General features: G+C 41.5%; 1 pseudogene; it reads left to right on the forward strand.

Moving 5' to 3' along the window:
• The first annotated feature begins 4,723 nt into the window (after positions 1-4,723).
• LOC138811276 (small ribosomal subunit protein eS6-like) lies at positions 4,724-14,119 on the forward strand (annotated as a pseudogene).
• Positions 14,120-20,836: the final 6,717 nt, after the last annotated feature.

Here is a 20,836-nt window from a genome sequence, read left to right on the forward strand (position 1 = left end):
TTTAATGTACTATGTGATTTCTTTTATCTTTTGTGCTTTTTTTCCCCTATGATTTATCCCTTGTTGTCACTGTATTTGATTTTGGTACCCTGGGTATTGTGTATACATTCATCTGAATTAAGGATGGGAAGAACAACAAAATGGTGAGACAAAGGACGAACCAATGTGACATCAGTACTCACAAGACAATATGTTGGAAATGAATTGTACAACTGGGGGAGGGGATTGGAGGATGGGAAAGTGGGAGAGTAATGAGGGAGGGGGTAACAAGTTTGACAAGAAATGTACCCACTACCTTATGTATGTAACTCTAACTCCCCTGTACATCACTCTGACAATAAATATAAATAAATTTAAAAAATAGGTTTTTAACTGGAAGTAATTTTTCCTCCTAGGAAGCCATGACGGGGGTAAGAGGGATGTTACAGTATCCCCTGTCATGGGGCTTGAAATTGTGGCCTAGGAGCTGTCCCTCAGCTCTTCAGCTCAAGGCTAGCACTCTACCACTTGAGCCACAGCACCACTTAATTGAAGTTAAGAGACTCACAGATTTTCCTTTCCAGGCTGGCTTTGAACCACAATCCTCAAATCTTAGTCTCCTGAGTAGCTAGGACTACAGTATGAGCCGCTAGTGCCCAGCTTACAGTCCATATGTATGTGTATATATATATATATATATATAAACATATATATATACATATATGTATATACATATACATGTGTGTGCATATATATATATATATATATATACTTGAGTATAAGCAAGTATGAACATATTCTTTAAAAGCACATATGTTCATTATATGATGATACCTGATGAAGGAAAGAAATGCATCATTTGGTCCCATGAGGTTTATCTTTGATTTGAGCATTCATTAGAAAGCATGTAAAGGGGAAAAACAAAGGAGGAGGCAACCAAGCTTGATAAGAAATGTACCTTGCTCATGTGACTATAACCCCTCTGTACAGTATTTTCACAATAAAAAACTTATTTAAAAAAAAAAAGAAAGTATGTTAAACTCTTTGCAATTAAGACAAACTGCTGATATTTCTGTAATAGACCTTATGGAATCAAATTAAATAAGAGTAAGCAAATACCTTTGATCCTTAAAGACTACTGGATGTAGACATTTTATCTTAGTGAATGGTCTTAGTTCCACTATCTATCAGGCTTTACAGTGTTCTGTGATCCACAGCCAGTAACCCCAGCTTCACATACAATGTGGAAGCCTTTCCACAGCAGCAAACGTGCTGCCCAGGTGTAAGGGAAGCCACCAAACCAGTTCATTTGCTGACCCCTAAGAAGACAGCAGTCCTGGGGAGATAGGCCTCCTTTGAATACATGAGGGAAAGAGCAGTTCCTTTACTAAATTTGTGTGTGTGTGTGTGTGTGTGTGTGCGTGTGTGTGTGTGTGTGTGTGTGTGTGTGTGTGTGTGCAGGCCAGTATTTAATCACAGAAGCATTTGATTACATGAAGGAGATAAACATTCCTCTTCAATTCTAGGCCCAACACTGAGGTTGAGCAGCTCTGAATTGGCTATCTGTGTTTGATTTCTTGAAAGTTACCAAAACATTTTGAGCTCCAGGGTCATGGTTAAAATGGAAAAACTAACTGGCCTACACCACCTCAAAATTTCACATATGACTCAAAGGACAAAGATGTAAACAAATTGTAGTAGACTATCTAAAAGATAGACTGTAGCTCATGTGGAATGATCAGTTTCTTATATTGTCTTCTTCTCAGTCTTTGGAGAGCAAGTTCAGAATGTGACAACAAAGTAAGAAAGAAAAATAACAATTAAAGGTTAATAGATGATAGTAGGTTCTTGCCACGCTGACCCCAGTAGAGTCTGCTTAGCATGGGAAACCATCTATCAGACCATGATAGGGGCCTCGAGACCTATCTCTGAGTTTTGGGACTTCACCGAAGTCTACCTCAGAGAATGGGGCTTTACAGAAACCTATCTCCAAGTTTTGGGACTTCACCGAAGTCTACCTCGGAGAACAGGGCTTCTAAGAGGCCTACTCCTGGGAAAAGGCTGGCAAAACCCCTGGAAAAGATGTGTTTCTGCCTATCTTTTCCTCATAAGAGTGCCTATTAATCTTTTACTGTTTCTGCTGTTCATTGTACTTACTCATTGTCAACGTTCCCTTATTCAAAGCTCTTTCCCAATATCTGATGAGTGTCTTAAAAATATGACTAACTCACCAGAGTTAAGTGCTACCCTGAAACCCCTCTTATGGAGGCTAGTAGACAAATATAAGTAAATATAAAAGTATTGGGGGTTTCACAAAGTCACTTCAGCAGAAGGAATTGTTTGTAAGAGATTTACAAAAAGTTGTAGGCGCGGCTAGAACAGAAAGAATGTATGGCAATTGCTGAGATAACTACTTAGGAGAAAGAACTTCCTCATTTACTAAGAGACTTGCTAAATCTAAGTCTCCTTGGTGCTTACTATTAAAGAAGGAACAGGAAAGATCTTAATGGGACAGTTAAGGCCTCTATAGAATAAAGTAGTGGTTAATTGGTGACAATCATCGAAACCAATTGTATTTCTTAAAAATAGAGGTAAAGCCGGAAACAAGTGCCTATCAGGCGACCAGCTGGTGACCGCCCAAGAATGAAGCCCTGCAGCAAGATTATGTAACCTTTTGCCCTTTCTTATGGAGACTTTTTGCTATAAAAGTTTGTTATCCTCTGCATTAAATCGCACTCAGCACTCAGCATCCACTCCTAATGTGTGTGAGTTGTCTGTTTGCCATCTCCCCGTCCTATTCCAGGTTCCTCCCCTAGGTATCCTCCGTCGTCCCGACAGAACCCGGTCCGCGGCAGGTTCTACTTTTTAAGCAGGAACTTTTTTTTGCCACTCCTAGGGCTTGAACTCAGGACCTGGGCACTGTCCCTGAGCTTCTTTGGCTCAAGGTTAGCACTCTACCACCTGAGCCACAGTGCCATTTCGGGCTTTGTCTGTGTAAGTGGTGCTGAGGAATTGAACCTGGGGCTTCGTGCATACTAGGCAAGCACTCTACCACTGAGCCACCTTCCCAGCTACTTTTTAATACTGCTAAGTGAATTAACAATACTATCAGGACTTAAAAACCGAATAATAGGAATAGTAAAAACCTTCAACTCTCTAAAGCCTTACTTCTTAGCAATAGAGTTTCCTAATTTCATTGATTTATAAATTTTAAGTTTTATTTAGCTGTAAAGGGTTAGACTTCTATAGGACTAACACAAGAAAGGAAACAGTGAAGAAGGTCTATTTGAGATCTTTGAAATGGGTACTGGACCCATGTTGGCTATATAACTTAGATGAACATATTTACATGCCCCTTAGAGCTCATTTGTAAGTCTTTAAAAACATGTGAGTGTTTTTTTGTTATGGTGGTGGTGGTGGTTTCATTTTGTTGCAAGTACTGGGCCTGAACTCAGGGCCTTAATCTCTCACATGGCTTTTTTTACTGGAGACTAATACTCTACCATTTGAATCAAATCTCTACTTCTGGCTTTTGTTTAACTGGCCATGAGTCTTATGGGCTTTTCTGTGTTGGCTTGCTTTGAACTGAGATCCTCAGATATTTGTCCCCTGAACAGTTAGAATTGCCGATGTAAGCCACTAGTATCTGGCTTTAAAATTGCAAGTTTTTAGCCAGGCTCTTGCCTGTAATCCTTGCTATTTAGGAGGCTGAGATCTGAGGGTTGTGGTTTGAAGACAGGCTAAGCAGGAAAGTCCATGAGACTTTTATTTGCAATAAACTACTTGAAAAAGCTAGAAATGGCTCAAGCAAGTGGCAGAACTCTAGGAGGAACAGAGTCTCAGGCTCAGTGTCCATGCTCTGAGTTCAAGGTCCAGAGCCAGCACAAAAAAATAGTCAAGTTCTTAGAGTCTTAACTTAGATACCAACATCACTTCTGGGATATTAGGTTAAAATAAGAAACTGATACCCATTTCATTTGTCCAATTAATGTGGACTCTTGTCCACAAAATTAGTTTTAGAGACATGTCACATAATCAGCTATTGAGCAAAGTTCAGCAGCTTTGTAAAACTGAGCTTCATTCATAGTTGTGGTCTCTAGCTCAATCCATTTGTGTATTGACATACATCATCAAGAGATCATGCCATGATGCTGAAAGACCCCCTCCCCAACCAACCAGGCCCTGAGCCTCTTTGTAGGGGAACAGAGTTTTGTATCTAACCAAGCTATTTCTGGCTTCTGTAACATGCTTTGCTTTTCTATTACCCCACACTCCCCCTTTGATAACTAACCTCACCAGTTAATCAACAAGCCCACACCCTACTAACTAATCCCACCCCGCAGTCAGCCCCCTGGTGTGAGCGAAGGACAGGCGCTGACAAAGGTCACTTCCTCATACCAAGGGCGGGAGACTCACAACTCGGGGCATGTACACCAAGGGACCCCCTCGAACAGTGATTGGCCAAAACACATGATTTGTTTTAAAAGGATTGGCTGCCTGCGTGCAGACCAGGTTGTAATACTTTAAATTTACTGGCTGAAAAAGCGCGGGCACTCCTGTAACGGACAGAGGGGTCCCATAAAAGGACCATCCCCGGGACTGCTCGGGGTTCCCAGCCACTGACCCGAACCTTGCGGATCTCGAGGTCACGTGCACCTGGGAACCTGGGCATGCCCAAATAAAACCCTCTTGCCTTTTGCATCTGGTGTCGTCTGACTGGTGCTTGGGGCAGGGAGGTCCTGATATGGGGGACACCCGAAGTCGGGGGTCTTTCATCTTGGGGGCTCGTCCGGGATCGCCCCCTGACCCACTCCAGCTCGGACCCACCAGGAGGTAAGCCGGCCTTTGTCTTTGTCTCTGTCTGTCTGGTGTTTGTCTCCGCGCAGCGTCTGTACTATTACGCGTAATAGCTCTGTATCTGGGCGGCTTGAGAAGGAGCTGACGAGCTCGGACTTCTCCCCCGCCACCCTGGGGGACGCCTCAGGGATTAGAGGGGCTCGATTTTTCGGAGCTCATGTCTGGAGGAAGGAGGGAACGTGGAATCTCTCTCCTTCCCGGGGAAAGGAGGGAACGTGGAATCTCTCTCCTTCCCGGGGATTTTGCTTCCCCGTCTGAAAATCTGCTTTCGGTTTGTGACCGGAGCCGCGCAGCGTTTGTCTTAACCTGTCCGTTTTTGGTTCTTTTTGTGTTCAGTGTTGGTTTAACTCTTGTTCTTTTTAACATGGGTCAGGCTGTTGTTACTCCTCTGTCTTTAACCCTAGACCACTGGAGAAGTAATCTCTCTCTTCCTGGCCCCGCCCTGGAGTCCTACTCCAGGGTGACCTGGAGGAAGGAGGGAACGTGGAATCTCTCTCCTTCTCGGGGGAAGGAGGGAACGTGGAATCTCTCTCCTTCTCGGGGGAAGGAGGGAACGTGGAATCTCTCTCCTTCTCGGGGAGTTTAGCCGTGGTCGGCCACTCCCATCTGAAGTTGCTTTTTCTGTTTGGCGCCTGTCTGTTTTTGTCTGTTTCTGTTTAGTGTTAATTGTCTCTGTTGTCTGTTTTGTTGCCCTTAAAGGGATGGGGCAGCAACTAACAACCCCCTTAAGTCTGACTATAGATCACTGGAAGTTACAGCCTGAGCCGAGATTGTCAGGTTTTGGAAACTTGCTTGTTTGTCAATTATGAAATTGCCACTGACCACCTGCGAGTGGCCCCAGTTAGATCTCAGCCTCAGGCCTTGGCTTAGGGGGTCTGAGCGTGGGGGAGAACCTGTCAGTCTGAGGGGACGGCCGCTAGGGACTTCTTTCCCTTGCCCCAAGATGACTGGGAATTCTCCTCTGCCTTGGAAGGCCCCTGGGTCAACGTCTGCAGGAATCTAATAGAAAAATTTCTCTGGAATGAGTAGAGGGGGTGTTGAGTCCCCTGGTAAGTGGTGAGATGTCGCCCCATTCACTGAGACCTGATTTTGTCTTTGTGGCCACTTGTTTGTCTTGTTAACTTTAGTGTGTTTGTTTTATGTTTTCTGGGGTAGGAAAGTTCTGGGTGAGTGTGGCAGGCTCACCCAGCAGACTCTGGATTCAGCTTGCTGAGTGAGAACAGCACAGAGTTCCGGTAGGAATAAACTGGGGCCCATTAGTCCCCAACTCAGCCTTTGGTTCTTGTCTAGTTCTGTTTTAAAATTGGTACCAGTTTTAAATGTGGATCCTTGGTTTTTGTGTGTATCTGTGTTTTTGTTATTTATTTATTTAAACATCTCTGAGGGAATAAAAGTTCCAACTGGGCTTGGTCACAGACCTGCTATGCCCACCCTCCCTGCGGGGCATGGAAGGTTACTGGGCTAGTTTGGTTCCCTTCAAGCCTCAGGCTGCACCTTCTCCCAGTGGAGGCTGCTGGAGGACAGGCGAGGGCGTAGAAGGCTGTGTGCCTGGTTTGGACTTTTCAGCTAGTTCTGTCTAAAATTGGGTAAAATAAATAAATAAATAAATCAGGCCAGTTTTGTTTTAGGTGACTCCCTCCCCCAGCCCTCCTCCAACTCAGAAGAGATTCAAAAGCCTTGCTAACAAGCAAGCTCTGTGAAAATGAAGCCCAACAAAGGTACCTAGTTCTAAAAGAAATACTGTCTTAAATTTTTGTTTAAAAACTTTAGAAGGCGTACATACAACTGATTTTGATTTTTGCGCACTTTAAGATCTGTGTGAGTGTTTTGTGTGTGTCTGTGAACGTGTTCAAAGATGAAAATTGTCAGCATGCTGTAACAATTGGGTGAGTTTAAATTTAAAATTCAAAAGATTATGAGGTTTGGACATTACCAAAAATTTTAAAGAATCTTCACAATGTTTTAAATGGCTTTTTAAAGATTCTTTAACTTGCAAATTAGAAAATCTGGTATTTTAAAAGCTAATATTTTAAAATGCATAAGTCTGTTTATACTGTAATCAAGTTATCTGGCTTAACAAAATGCATTGGCAGTTTGGCATTTAATTCCCTTGGCTAAAATTTGGGGAAAAATAATAAAAATTTAAATGTAAAAGTTAGTTTAACACTGTCAAAGATGTTACCTGTTCTGTCTGTCTAAAACTGTGTATTTCATTCGAGAACCAAGAGAAGAGGCAGGGGGAAAAACTTAGAAGCCAACAGAAGACCTATCTTTAGGGGTAAGGGGTGAACAAGCAGAAGTGCAGCTCAGCTGGTCATGCATGGTGGGACAGGCCCTGGGAGGAGTCCACCCATGGTGAGGCAAGCTGGCACAAACGCAGTTCATCTAACCCTAAAGAGTCGGATTGGGTGTGTGCCTGCCTATTCCATAGGAGGGGCCAAGTGGCCCATCGTTGTTCTGTCTCTTTTCCCTGTGGATAGCCACTGAAAACATGATTAAAATGAGTGATGTGATGATCTGATTAGTATTGCTAAAACTTCCCCTTGGATGTGTTAACATTAAAATTAGGAAGGCCTTAAAAAGAGGGTTAAAAAGTTATTTGTATAATGTGACTTGCTTTTAATGTTTACAATTAGGATGTTTTTAAAAGTCATAAAGACACTAAGTCTAACTTTTTGGTTCAGTTATGATAATTGTTATTTTCTCATTAAGGAAAAATTGTCATTTGAGTTTAAAATTTTTAATGTGTATCTGTTTTAAAACAAGCAGCCAAGAGGCAATGAGTGACACTTGGCCTCAAGATTTCAAGGGATCTTTTCAAAACACAAATAATAACTAAAGTATAAAATATTAAAGGTGATTAATAAGAGGTTTAAAAAAATAGGGAATGGATTTTTGGATATAAAGTTTAAATGTAAAATTGTTCTTGACATTGGCCTCAATGTGCACAAAGGAAAAATTAGGATTACCAAAATAATTGCTATTCTAGTTTGCTCTTATAGGTTTTTCAAGTTTCCAGCAAAGTCCAGAGCAAAGCACAGAGGATTCCTACAGTTTGTCAGATATAACTTTGACTCTTAATAAGTTTCAGGTAAGAGCATGCTTAAAAGCTACTTCTATGTTGACCACCTTGTTGCTTTCAATTGGAATAAAGTGGCCTTTTATAAGACTCATTGATCTGCAAACTGGTTCAAAGCCAGCCTGGGCAGAAAAAGGTCCCTGTGAGACTGTCACCTCTACTCAGCCAGCAGAGTGCTGAAAGAGCAAGCAGAGATGCTTTGGGACTCACAGTGGCAGAGTACTAGCCCTGGACTGAAGAGTTAAGGGACAGCATTCAAGCCCCGAGTCTGGGACTCAAAGTGGCAGAGTGCTAGCCTTGAGCTGTAGAGCTGAGGGACAGTGCTCAGGCCCCGAGTTCAAGTCCAGCAACCAGCTAAGGAAAATGCCAATGAGGCATTTATCCAGTGTAGAGAAGACACTCCTGGGACAAAAACAATGGAGGAACATCCAGAGGCAGTAAGCCACTGCTTGGATGGCAGAAATGTCAGATCCTAGAGTCATTTGTGCGTGGCCCTTCAAAACTGATCAGAGCCGGGAGGTCATAGGAAGATAGTTTGGAAGCATGCCTAATGTTCATGACTACCTTGTAAGGGACAGGAACTTGCCAGTCCTCTGTGATAGTAAAAAAGCTAATGTTATAAAATGTGGGGGGTAGTTTAAATCTTAACCCCTTTATGTGCCAAAAGCTCTAATTGGCAGTAATATTGAGCTGACACCAGTTACATGAAATTCATCTTCTCAGGAAAAAGTTTGTAAACCTGAGAGTGTGTTTCTATTGATATCTGTCTAAAGGCCTGCAAAGGTAACTCAGGCATTGTGTTAGGGTTACTAGAGATCACATTCCTAAGTCATCCAGAAAGATGCTTTTACAAACCAGAGTGCTAAACAAGCTACACTGCTATAGCTGGAGAAAAGGTCTGTGCAGTTGTCAAAAGTTAAATATTGTTCTTAATGACATCTAACCCTGATGGCCTCTTTGTAAAATAGGCTAAGGTTATAGGCTCCTGGCTAGGTAAGATCAACGCCCCTAAAGTCAGCTTGAAGAAGTTACAGAAGATGGACCTTCGCCCTTCTACCCCCATTTTAAGATCAAGGGTCCAGAGTCAGTTTTGGAAAAATGAGGCAAAATAGATAAAATAATTTTAAAAAAGGGCATAAAAAATAGTGTTAACTCTTGTAGGTGTGCAAGGTGTGGAGACTGCATTTGTCAGAGATGGTTACAAGACTAAGCCTTCTGTGTCTATTTACTAAAATATCTGGTTAGTAAAAAGTTGTGATTTTGGTAAATTGTCCTCAACTATTGTTTAAAAGATCTTAAAAACCAACAGGATCAAAGCCTGCCAAGCCTATGCAATGTATTCTTAACCAGTCTGTGTAGGAATTTACAGCCGAGCATGAGGTGTGACAGTCCCTTGGAGCCACTGAGAGATCCTGCTGTTGCTGCTGCTGCTGCTGCTGTTACGGTTGCTGCTGCTGCTGCATACCTTAATGGGTAAAGTTCAACGACGGCCTGACAGTCACTTGGAGGAACTCCTGCTTGATTCCATCACCTGAGTCTGCTTCCTGGTTGACTGCTGCTAAATCTAAGATCTTGTGGGACATTCTTTTGGGTGATATCCAGAAACCCTCTCTTCCCACAGTGGATATTGGGGACAAGGATATCACTGGCTTGCTTGTCTTAGGCACTTCAGTGCATAATGACTGGAAATCCACTCTATGGTCACAGCCTAGTTTGGCTCTGGTATGGTAATAACCTGAGTGTGTTATCAATGGAGGTAATACTCTTAGCCTTAAAATCTAGCAAGCTTCTGCATCACAGTGGTGCCTTAAGGCTGTTCTAAGATAAAGGTTCTGCAAGCCAAAGGAAAATTGGGCTTGTAACACTGGAATTACCCCGTGTGTGTCAACAGCCGTTTTTAACCCAACTAGGGATTATTGTGTACTAGTGCAAATTTGGCTCCCCATCACCTACCATCCCGATGAATTTGTCCTCCAGTATTTCGAGAACCCTGTATACAGGGACAACAGAGAACCTGTAACTCTCTCCCTAGCTGTTCTTTTGGGCCTTGGAGGAATAATGGCCGGAATCGCCACAGGAACCACAGCCCTGATGAAGGCAGATCAATACATGCTCCTACATCAGGCTGTAAATAAAGACTTAAAGACCCTAGAAAAGTCTGTCCGGGCGTTGACAGACTCCGTAAGCCCCTTAGCTGAGGTAGTCCTCCAAAATCGAAGGGGGTTAGACTTGCTTTTTCTAAAGGAAGGGGGCCTATGTGCAGCCTTAAAAAAAGTGTTGTTTTTACGCTAACAAAACAGGAGTAATAATCGAGACCCTAGACAAACTCAAAGAGAGGCTAGATAAAGGAAAGCGGGAATTTGAGTCCCAACAGAGCTGGTATGAAGGATTATGGAACAAGTCTCGGTGGTTCACTACCCTATTATCCTCCTTGATGGGACCACTTATACTACTAATGCTAATCCTTACTTTAGGCCCTTACATTGTGAACCGCTTGATACAACTTGTAAAAGACCGCCTATCGGTAGTACAGGCCCTAGTTTTGACCCAACAATATCAAGCCCTCAGGCAACAGGAAACTGGTAGTTAATATGAAAAAGGACAACACCGGCCTCTAAGGTTAGAGGCACTAACAAAAGAAATGGGGGAATGAAAGACCCCCTCCCCAACCAACCAGGCCCTGAGCCTCTTTGTAGGGGAACAGAGTTTTGTATCTAACCAAGCTATTTCTGGCTTCTGTAACATGCTTTGCTTTTCTATTACCCCACACTCCCCCTTTGATAACTAACCTCACCAGTTAATCAACAAGCCCACACCCTACTAACTAATCCCACCCCGCAGTCAGCCCCCTGGTGTGAGCGAAGGACAGGCGCTGACAAAGGTCACTTCCTCATACCAAGGGCGGGAGACTCACAACTCGGGGCATGTACACCAAGGGACCCCCTCGAACAGTGATTGGCCAAAACACATGATTTGTTTTAAAAGGATTGGCTGCCTGCGTGCAGACCAGGTTGTAATACTTTAAATTTACTGGCTGAAAAAGCGCGGGCACTCCTGTAACGGACAGAGGGGTCCCATAAAAGGACCATCCCCGGGACTGCTCGGGGTTCCCAGCCACTGACCCGAACCTTGCGGATCTCGAGGTCACGTGCACCTGGGAACCTGGGCATGCCCAAATAAAACCCTCTTGCCTTTTGCATCTGGTGTCGTCTGACTGGTGCTTGGGGCAGGGAGGTCCTGATATGGGGGACACCCGAAGTCGGGGGTCTTTCAATGCTAGATAAAGTTTTCATGGTTTCTTTGGCACAATTCACATCATTTTAACAGTTATTTTCTTTTCTTTCCTTTCCTTTTCTTTTCTTTCCTTTCCTTTTCTTTCCTTTTTGTCAGTTGTTGGGCCTGAACTCTGGGCCTGGGCTCTTTAGCTCAAGGCTAGCACTCTACCACTTGAGCCACAGCACCATTTCTGGCTTTTTCTGTGTATGTGGTATTAAGGAATTGAACCCAGGGCCTCATGCATGAAAGGCAAGCACTCTACCACTGAGCCACCTTCCCAACCCCTCAACAGAGTCTTTTTTAAAAAAGAACTTTTATCAGGCACTGGTGACTCATGACTAATACTAGCTCCTTAGGAGGCTGAGATCTGAGTATCAAGGTCTGAAGCCAGACAGAGCAGGAAAGTCCATGAGACTCTATTCCACAATTAACCAGCAAAAATCCAGAGGTAGAGAGGTATGGCTCAAGTGATAGAACACCAGCCTTGAGTGTAAAAGCTAAAGGACAGTGCACAGGCCCTATGTTGAAGCCCCAGTAGAAGCCCCAGTAGTCTCACACACACACACACACACACACACACACAAAATCCAAAACAGGATTCATATATATGTTATATATGACATATGTGTATGCACAGACATACCACTTATTTGTGTTATATGTAAGATCATTGGTGGAAATAAATAAAAATGACTTGATGATGTTTAGTCATCTTCTGGTATTCTGCATATTTAATGGTAATATTTCAATTATACTGTGACTATCATAAATTGTATTAAATAGGTTATTAATCATAATTAGACTCCTCCTCAAAGCATATTATCCCATTTAATCCTTGTAGCAATGTGTATAAAGACAATTTTGGGGATGCCTGTGGTGGCTTTTGAATTCAGAACCTGATGTCTTCATTTGGGTGGCACTGTATACTTGAGCCACACCTCCACTTCTGTTTTTTTGGTGGTTAATTGGAGATAAGAGTCTTATGGACTTGAGGGCCTAGTATGGCCTTGAATTGTAATTCTCAAATTTCAGCTTTCTGAATAGTTAGGATATTCAATAAGTGAGTCATCAGTACCTTCTGAGACTTCTTTGTAACCCGATTATTCAGATGAGAAACTGAGTCTCAGGAGAGGAAGTAAGTTTATCCCAGCTTCCAGAGTAATCTGTACACAGCAGGAGAATGTGGGATTATGGATAGCACTGTGGCCTCAATCACTCCTCATCACTTCTCCTTAGTTAATAGCACCTGATAAGTTTTTTTGTTGGTTGTGGGGCTTGAACTCTGGACCTGAGCACTGTCCCTCAGCTCTTCAGCTCAAGGCTAGTGTTCTACCACTTGAGCTACAGTGCCACTTCCAGTTTTCTGGTGGTTTATTGCAGATAAGAGTTTCCTGGACTTTCTTGCCTGGGCTGGCTTTGAACCGCTATCCTCAGATCTCAGCTTCCTGAGTAGCTAGGATTATAGGCTTGAGCCACCTGTGCTGAGCTAATAAGTTTTTTTATTGTGAAAATACCATTGTTCCAATGGGTCCACCTGTATCCCTATTTCAACAATTTATTTTTTCCCTTCCCCTCCCCAACTTATACCAACATTTTTTTTATTAATAATTTTTTTTATTGTGAAAATACCATTGTTGCAATGGTGAGATACCATCTCACCCCACTTAGAATGGCTAGAATCAAGAACTCTAATAACAACAGATGCTGGAGGGGATGTGGACAGAAGGGAACCCTACTGCATTGTTGCTGGGAATGTAAACTTTTTCAACCACTTTGGAAAGTAGTATGGAGGTTCCTCAAAAGACTCCAAATGGAGCTCCCCTATGGGGCATTTACCCAAATGATCACAAACAAGACCATACTAAAGCTACCAGCATGAATATGTTTATTGCAGCATTATTTCCCATACCTAAGATATGGAACCAACCCAGATGCCCCTCAGTAGATGAATGGATCAAGAAAATGTTAGATATATACACAATGGAAGTCTATGCTTCCATCAGAAAGAATGACATTGCCCCATTTGTTAGGAAATGGAAAGACATACCACAATTTAAAGTTAACAAGTGAACTTCATTGTGTATTTTACCTGTAAGATAATCTTCCTGGATAATAACTGCATGCCATTACTTAAAGGTATTTCTCAAAGTATCTTGCTGGTTTATTTTACAAACTATATCTAAATTCATATTTTAAAAAATCTAATTGTAGTGCTTCTTTGTGGTACCTCCTGCAGGAACAGCTGCTTCAACACTTCCCAGCGAATGTAAACTCCCTACTTTCTATGAGAAGCATGTAGCCACAGAAGTTGCTGCTGATGCTCTGGGTGAAGAACGAAAGGGTGATGTGGTTGCAATCAGGGATGAGAACCAGGTTTTCCCATGAAGCAAGGTGTCTTGACACATGGCCGAGTTCACTTGCTATAAGGCAAGGGGCATCCCTATTACAGACCAGGAAGAGCTGCAGAGAGAAAGTGCAAATCTGTTCCGGGTTGCATTGTGCATGCCAGTCTGGGTGTTCTCAACTTGGTTCTTGTAAAAACAAGAGAAAAAGATATTCCTGGACTGACAGATACCCCTGGGTCCCGCCGTCTGGGACCCAAAAGGACTAGCAGAATCCGCAAACTTTTCAATCTCTCTGAAGATGATGTCCGCCACTTTGTTGTTCAAATACCCTTGAACAAAGAAGGAAAAAAACAACCCAGGACCAAAGCAACCAAGAGTTAGAGTCCCGTGTCCTGCAACAAAAATGCTACCATATTGCTCTGAAGAAACAACATCCTAAGAAAAACAAGGAGGAGGCTGCAGAATATGCTAAGCTTTTGGCTAAAAGAATGAAAGAATGAAGGAAGCCAAAGTAAAAGGACAGGGACAGATTACCAAGAGAGGAAGGTTGTCCTCTCTGAGAGCTTCTACTTCTGAGTCTTAAGTCCAGTCAAAAATAAGAGTCTTAGCTGGGCACTGGTGGCTCCTGCCTGTAATCCTAGATACTCAGGAGGCTGAGATTTGAGGATTGTGGTTCAAAGCCAGCCTGGGCAGGGAAGTCCATGAAACTCTTATCTCCAATAAACCACCAGAAAACCGGAAGTGGTGCTGTGGCTCAAGTGGTAGCGAACTCGCCTTGAGCTGAAGAGCTGAGGGACAGCCCTCAGGCCCAAAGTTCAAGCTCCAGGACCAACAACAACAACAAAAAAGAGTCTTTAAGAGTAACAAATAAATGATAAGACCTTAACAACAACAACAACAAAAAATCCAATTGAAACACTTTCAGCAATGTTACTTGGACTACAAGGCCCTTGTCTGCTAATGAACACTGCTCTCCAGATATTATCATGCCAGCTATCCAATGAGAAGATTTTCTGAATTCATTATGATGAAAGTTTCAACTTGCTTTTAATTTTTTTTCTAAGGGTCATTTGGTTAGTCTCTATTTCCCCTACTATAGACTCTGTAACATTAAGGATGTCTCTGTCTGGCTTGTCCAGTTGTCAATATTAAGAACACATTTCCTAAATCATCACAAGCATTTAGAAAAAAAAATAAAAGTACACCGTCATTTATTTCTTTCCATAAAGCTTCAGAGCTGAAAAGATCTTTCATTTCAAAAATGAAAGAATCTTGGTTTTACAAATGGAAAACAGGAAAAACAAATTTTATTGTTTATTACATCACTAGACCTTTCCTCTTCCAGGCATGCCTTAGATTTTCTGTAAACAAACAAGTATTTTACTGTGGCAAAAGCAAAGGAAGATCACAATGGCAAGGAATGTGAGTGCTAATTCCATAAAGGAAGTTTTCTATTTTCTCATGGGTACATGATGCCTTCAATCAGATTTCCTTTGTGATCTGAAAGACTACTCTATTTTCCTACTATTTTTTAACAGCACAGTACATACCTTTCATTGACATAAAGTATTAATATTTGATCCAGGCAACCTTAATCTTTGCCAAACAAAATAACATATAGTCATTGTTTTTTCCTCAGACTCTAGAATTTAGTGTTTATTCTGAGGATTTTCCAATTTGTTATAGGTTGTGCTCTATAACTGATGAAAGTAAAACCATTCTCACTTTTATTAAACAGTGATACAAAGCACTATAAAGCTGTTGATGGACATTACACTGACCTTTTGTGTTTACTAGTTTATCCATGATAAAAAGACTATTACATTTATTTACACAGTCTGTGATGGTCAGGAGTACCATGTTTCAAATCTTGTTCAGTAAGCATTGAGATTAATTTCAACTGAGAGCCTCCTAATCTTGCTCAGCTTACTTGTTCTGATAGTGCTCTACTACTACAGCCAACTCTGCAGTCCCATTTGATTTTTAAATTAATTAATTAATACTGATACTGAGTCAGGGCCTGAGAACTGTCTCTTAGCTTATTTTACTTAAGGTCACATTCTACCACTTGGGCTACAGCCACTTCCAGCATTTTGCTGTTTAGCTAGAGATAAGAATCCCACAGATTTTTCCAATGGGGCTAGCTTTGAACTTAAATCTTTAGATCTCACCCTCCTGAGTTAGGTTTTCATAGTTGTTTTGGAGATGGACTCTCATGGGTTTTTTTGGTTGTTGTTGTTTTTTGTTTTTGTTTTTCAAACTCAGTTGTCTTGGATCTCAGTCTCCAGAGTAGCTGTTTGACAGATATGGGCCACAAGCAACTATTCAATTTTCCAAAGTTCTACACTTGTTACATGGGTAATTGCCAATTTATGCTTCTGTTACAGCCTTTGCAAAGTTTTGAGAACAAGTCAGCAGTTTTAATTAAGTAGAACTTATGCACTTTTTTTTTAAACCAATAGGAGCATCAAGAAAAGAAAGCATGATTAAAAATAACAGAAAACTCATCAAGTTGATGATAGCATGGGATGGAGTAGTCATTCATTTAATAATAAAAATAGGTTTCTTAGATTTAAAAGATATATTCAAGTATTAAAATAATATGTTTTTCACAAATAATAACAACAATGACTTGACATGGTGATGCACAACTGTAATTTCAACACGTGAGGCCGAGAGAGGATGATGATGATTTTGAGATCATTCTGAGCTACAAGTGAAACTATATCTCAGAATAAAACAATAAACAGTAATAACAGTAATAATACTAATAGTATTAGTCCCCCAAAAAGGTGATCTTTTAACAACACTAAATAAGTAACTTTACTGAAAAGGGAGTTAGAAATAGCCAGCCTAGCTTCTGGGATGATTTATTAGCAAATGTTTCTAGAAAAAAATGTTTTTTTTCACTTTCTAAATGAAATTCCTTCAAGGAACATCAAAGTTAAATTATGAAATTTGCAAATAAATAAGCACTTGGTTTTAAATGCAGACTTGGAAACCAAATACAACCGATAACATGTTTATAAATCCAGTTATTTGATGCACTAAATTCTGTGTGTGTGTGTGTCTATGTCTGTCTTGAAGTTCTTGAACTCAAGGCCTGGGCTCTGTCCCTGAGATTTCTTGCTTAAGGCTAGTACTCTACCACTTCAGCCATGGCTCCACTTCCAGCTTTCTTGTGGTTAACTGAAGAGAAGAGACTTGTGGACTTTCTAGGCCTGGCTGGCTTTACTCTGTGATTCTCAGATCTCAGTCTCTTGAGTAGCTAGGATTACAAGGACAAGCCACCAGTGGCCAGCTGATGCATTGAATTTTTAATAGTATTATCTAGTATCTGTCTCACCTCATGTAAAGAAAAATGGCTATATCGGAGAAACTTTATTCTCATTATAGCTTCTGTGATTCTTTCAACTATAGTGAAATCAATGGAAAGTGAGGTAGAAATTGTAAACCTGAACATATGCCAGCCAAATTATCAATGCAGAAAGTAAAGACTTTTTCAAAGTTAGGTGAAGACTTTGGCCTGGTGGTCCACACCTGTAATCTCAATCATCAGGAGGTTCAGGCAGGAGGAAATCAATCAAGTTCAAGATCGGCCTGGGTTGCATACCAAGATACTACCTCAAAAAAAAAAAAAAAAAAAAAAACCAAACCAGACACAGAAGTCACTGGACAATAACAAATTATGTAGAAAATATGACTAGGAATTATGAAAATTTTGCTTTTTGATACTCTAGAATTCTTAGTAGGCCATTGATATTTACAAGACTTCTCCTGTAGTTTCCACATCTTGTTTTTCCTCTCTGTCATCACTTTTAAGTTGTTTCTGGTTTTTTTTTTTGGGGGGGGGAGGGTCCGGTCGTGGGTCCTGAACTCTGGGCCTGGGCACTGTCCCTCAGCTCTTCAGCTCAAGGCTAGCGCTCTACCTCTTGAGCCACAGGGCCACTTCCGGCTTTTTTCTTTTTGCTTATGTGATGCTGAGGAATCAAACCCAGGGCCTCATGCATGCAAGGCAAGCGCTCTACCACTGAGCCACCTTCCCAGCCCCTTAAGTTGACATTCTTATGTCTGGACTTATGTTAAAGATCATGGGTCCATGATCTTTCAGTAAGTACAACTCAGCCAACCACAGCTCTCTGGAAGCATAAAGTGTTCAACAAGAAATACTAGTAAGATAAAACTAAAGATCCTCATATGTAACCCTCCCCCTCTTTCTTTGCAGGTGCTTCAATGTATTGTAATGGCTGAGATCCTGTCAGAAGGGGATTTTTTCATCTGGTGTCGAAGGTTAAAACTTGCCTTCACAGGAACCGAAATACCCTAACTCTCAAATCCTGAACATGGAAATTTTGGTGTTTAGATAGATCAAGTGAGTCACATTTGCCCACTGTTCTCGCAGACAGTAATTTTCCTATTTTGGAGACACCAACGTCTGATGAGAAGAGATTGATTCACAGTCGGCACAGAAGAGATTCTTCCGCCAGCTATTGCTTTTTTGCACTGGCACAGTACCACAGGGTGGCATGAAGAAATCCCAACGACTCTCCTACATCCGTGCTGGGAAAAACATGAAAAAGTAGACACATGCAGTGTCTTGTCTTTCGGAATGATGTTAGGAATGTGCAGGAATACATAATGTCACTAATAAGTGACTCTTTAATTAGGTTCTTTTATATCTGTGGAGTTTTCTTTAACTTGGATTTCAGCTAAAACTGTACTTTTTTTTTTCTTTTAAAGGGATTGAAGTACTATGGCTTGAATCCAGGGCCTTGAACTCATGCCTCTCTGTCCTCTGTCTGTTCTGGGGCTCTGAGCTATGTCTCCAGTTCCAGCTTTTTTTCTGTCGGTCGTGGGGCTTGAACTCTGGGTCTGGGCGCTGTCCCTGAGCTCTTCGGCACAAGGCGAGCGCTCTATTACTTGGGCCACAGCATCACTTTCAGTTTACTGGTGGCTAATTGGAGATAAGAGTCTCATGGACTTTCCTACCCGGTCTGGCTTTGAACCGCAATTCTCAGAAATGAGTAGCTAGGATTATAAGTGTGAGCCACTGGTGCCTGGCTCAGTTCCAGCTTGTTGATAAGTATTTGGAAATAAGAGACTCAAATATCTTTCTGCGTCTACTGGCACCTGAGGTGGAAGAAGAAGAAGGAGGAGGGGGAGGGGGAGGGGGAGGGGGGAGGGGGGAAGGGGGAGGGGGGAGGAGGAATAGGAGGAAAAAGAAAAATAGGGCCTGCTAACTTTGCACAGGTTAGCCTAAAATTCATGATCCTCCTGCTTTTGCTTCCTGAGTAGCTGGGATAACAGGTATGCACCACCATGACCAGCTGAAAGCTACGGTTTCCGACACACTTGCCTCATTTTCTAAGTATAATGAAACATTTGATTTGTCTGTGCATTTTCTTCTCTAATTCTCTCCAACGTACTTTGCAAAACATTCTCAGAAAATGTTTTCTCTGCGTACTTCTTTCCTGGTCTAATTTGTTTGGGTTTGGAAATAATTAGCACTCCTGCCAGCACATGCATTGCATGGCCAAGTAAATTTTTTGTTCTTGTCTTCATTGTTCTTGCTGGGGTCTGGAAAAAATGAAATAAATTAAAGCAACATCCAGATGCTTTTCGCTGGGGGCCGTGATGGTGGTTATTGGCTAAAATTATTCTGGTAATTAAAAATGATTGTTAGGTTACCTGAGATTCCTATAGAAGTGCTTGGAAACCAAAATATTTTAGTAATATTATAGATCACAGGGAGGAAAAATACTTTTTTTTTTTTTTTTGGTCCGGTCGTGGGGCCTGAACTCTGGGTCTGGGCGCTGTCCCTCAGCTCTTCAGCTCAAGGCTAGCGCTCTACCACTTGAGCCACAGCACCACTTCTGGCTTTTTTCTTTTTGCTTATGTGGTGCTGAGGAATCGAACCCAGGGCCTTAGGCATGCAAGGCAAGCGCTCTACCACTGAGCCACCTTCCCAGCCCAAGGAAAAATACTTTATTTCCTAATTTTCTGAACTTTCTTTGAATTATAGGATCAAGGCAGCTACATTACCTCATCCCTAATAACAAGCAAAGGATCAGTGTGCTGAGAAATACATACATACCCACGCCCATACCCACACCCATGGAAAAATAAGACAAGTGATTTTACAGCATCATACAAGAGCATACGAAAAGGTGTGTGCTGCCTTTTCTTTCTTTTTCTTTTTTAAAGGAGAGTGGTTTATATTGAGTAATAACTTCATACATACATGTGTTTCCCTGATAAAACAGCAGGTCATGACTAATAATCCTCCATCCAAAGGTAGCCCAGGCTCTGACTACCCCAACAGCTTTGTGTTGCTAGCTTCTGTGCTTTATATACATGAAAACAAATATATGTCCTTTGGGGTATCAAGATCCTGTAAAATTGCATGCTCTTAAAATAAATGATTCTAGGGTGCATGATCTCATTTCATGTTTAAATGAATTTTCCAACACTGATATTTTCATCTCCATTTTTACAAGGCACAACTCTGACAGATGGTCCATGTGAAAATATTATTGCTGGAGTTGTTATTCAAACATGAGTCTCTCCAACATTAAGCTTATGTTCTTACCCACCAGGCAATGCATTCCTTATAGTTTCCTCCTCAGTTTTCAAAATTATAACAACTGAGTGGTCCTAATGTCCTTGATATGACCTTCTGTTTTCTTCCTTTGTCATTCTATCTATCTATCTATCTATCTATCTATCTATCTATCTATCTATCTGTCTGTCTGTCTATCTATCTCTGTCTTTCCATCCGCCTATCTATCTATCCATCCATCCATCCATCTGTCCATCCACTCAGGGACCCACTCTTACACAGCAGTGAGACCAGAGATACTTTTATCTCTGACAGATCTGCAGCAATCTAGGGACTGCATGTTCAAGTCTTGATCTTTCTATGCTTCTCCACCTGTATGTATTCTCTGTTGTCAGTTCAGTTTTTGGCCTTATTGTTGCAAGTTTTAAATCTTGAAGATTATTCTTCTAGACAATTGTTGTTAACTGTTAAAGTTGATCAATTAACTACCAAACCTAATGTATTTATTTTCCTAGGAACTTAGAGAACAAATACAGTGATTTAGAAAAGTTGACTCATTGTGACAATGAGATATACAAGACATATGTTGAAAAATGAACTTTACAATTTTTTAGGTGGGGTGGGGGGCAGCGGGAGGGGAGAGTGTAGTTGTGGAGGTGGGAGGGAAGGGATGGTAGGGGAAAAACAAAGGAGGAGACAACAATGGTTGATAAAAAAAATGTACTCATTACCTTGCTCACA

This window comes from Dipodomys merriami, unplaced genomic scaffold (genome assembly GCF_024711535.1).
Source record: "Dipodomys merriami isolate MVZ:Mamm:240054 unplaced genomic scaffold, mDipMer1.0.p SCAF_52, whole genome shotgun sequence".
NCBI classification, from domain to species: Eukaryota; Metazoa; Chordata; class Mammalia; order Rodentia; family Heteromyidae; genus Dipodomys; species Dipodomys merriami.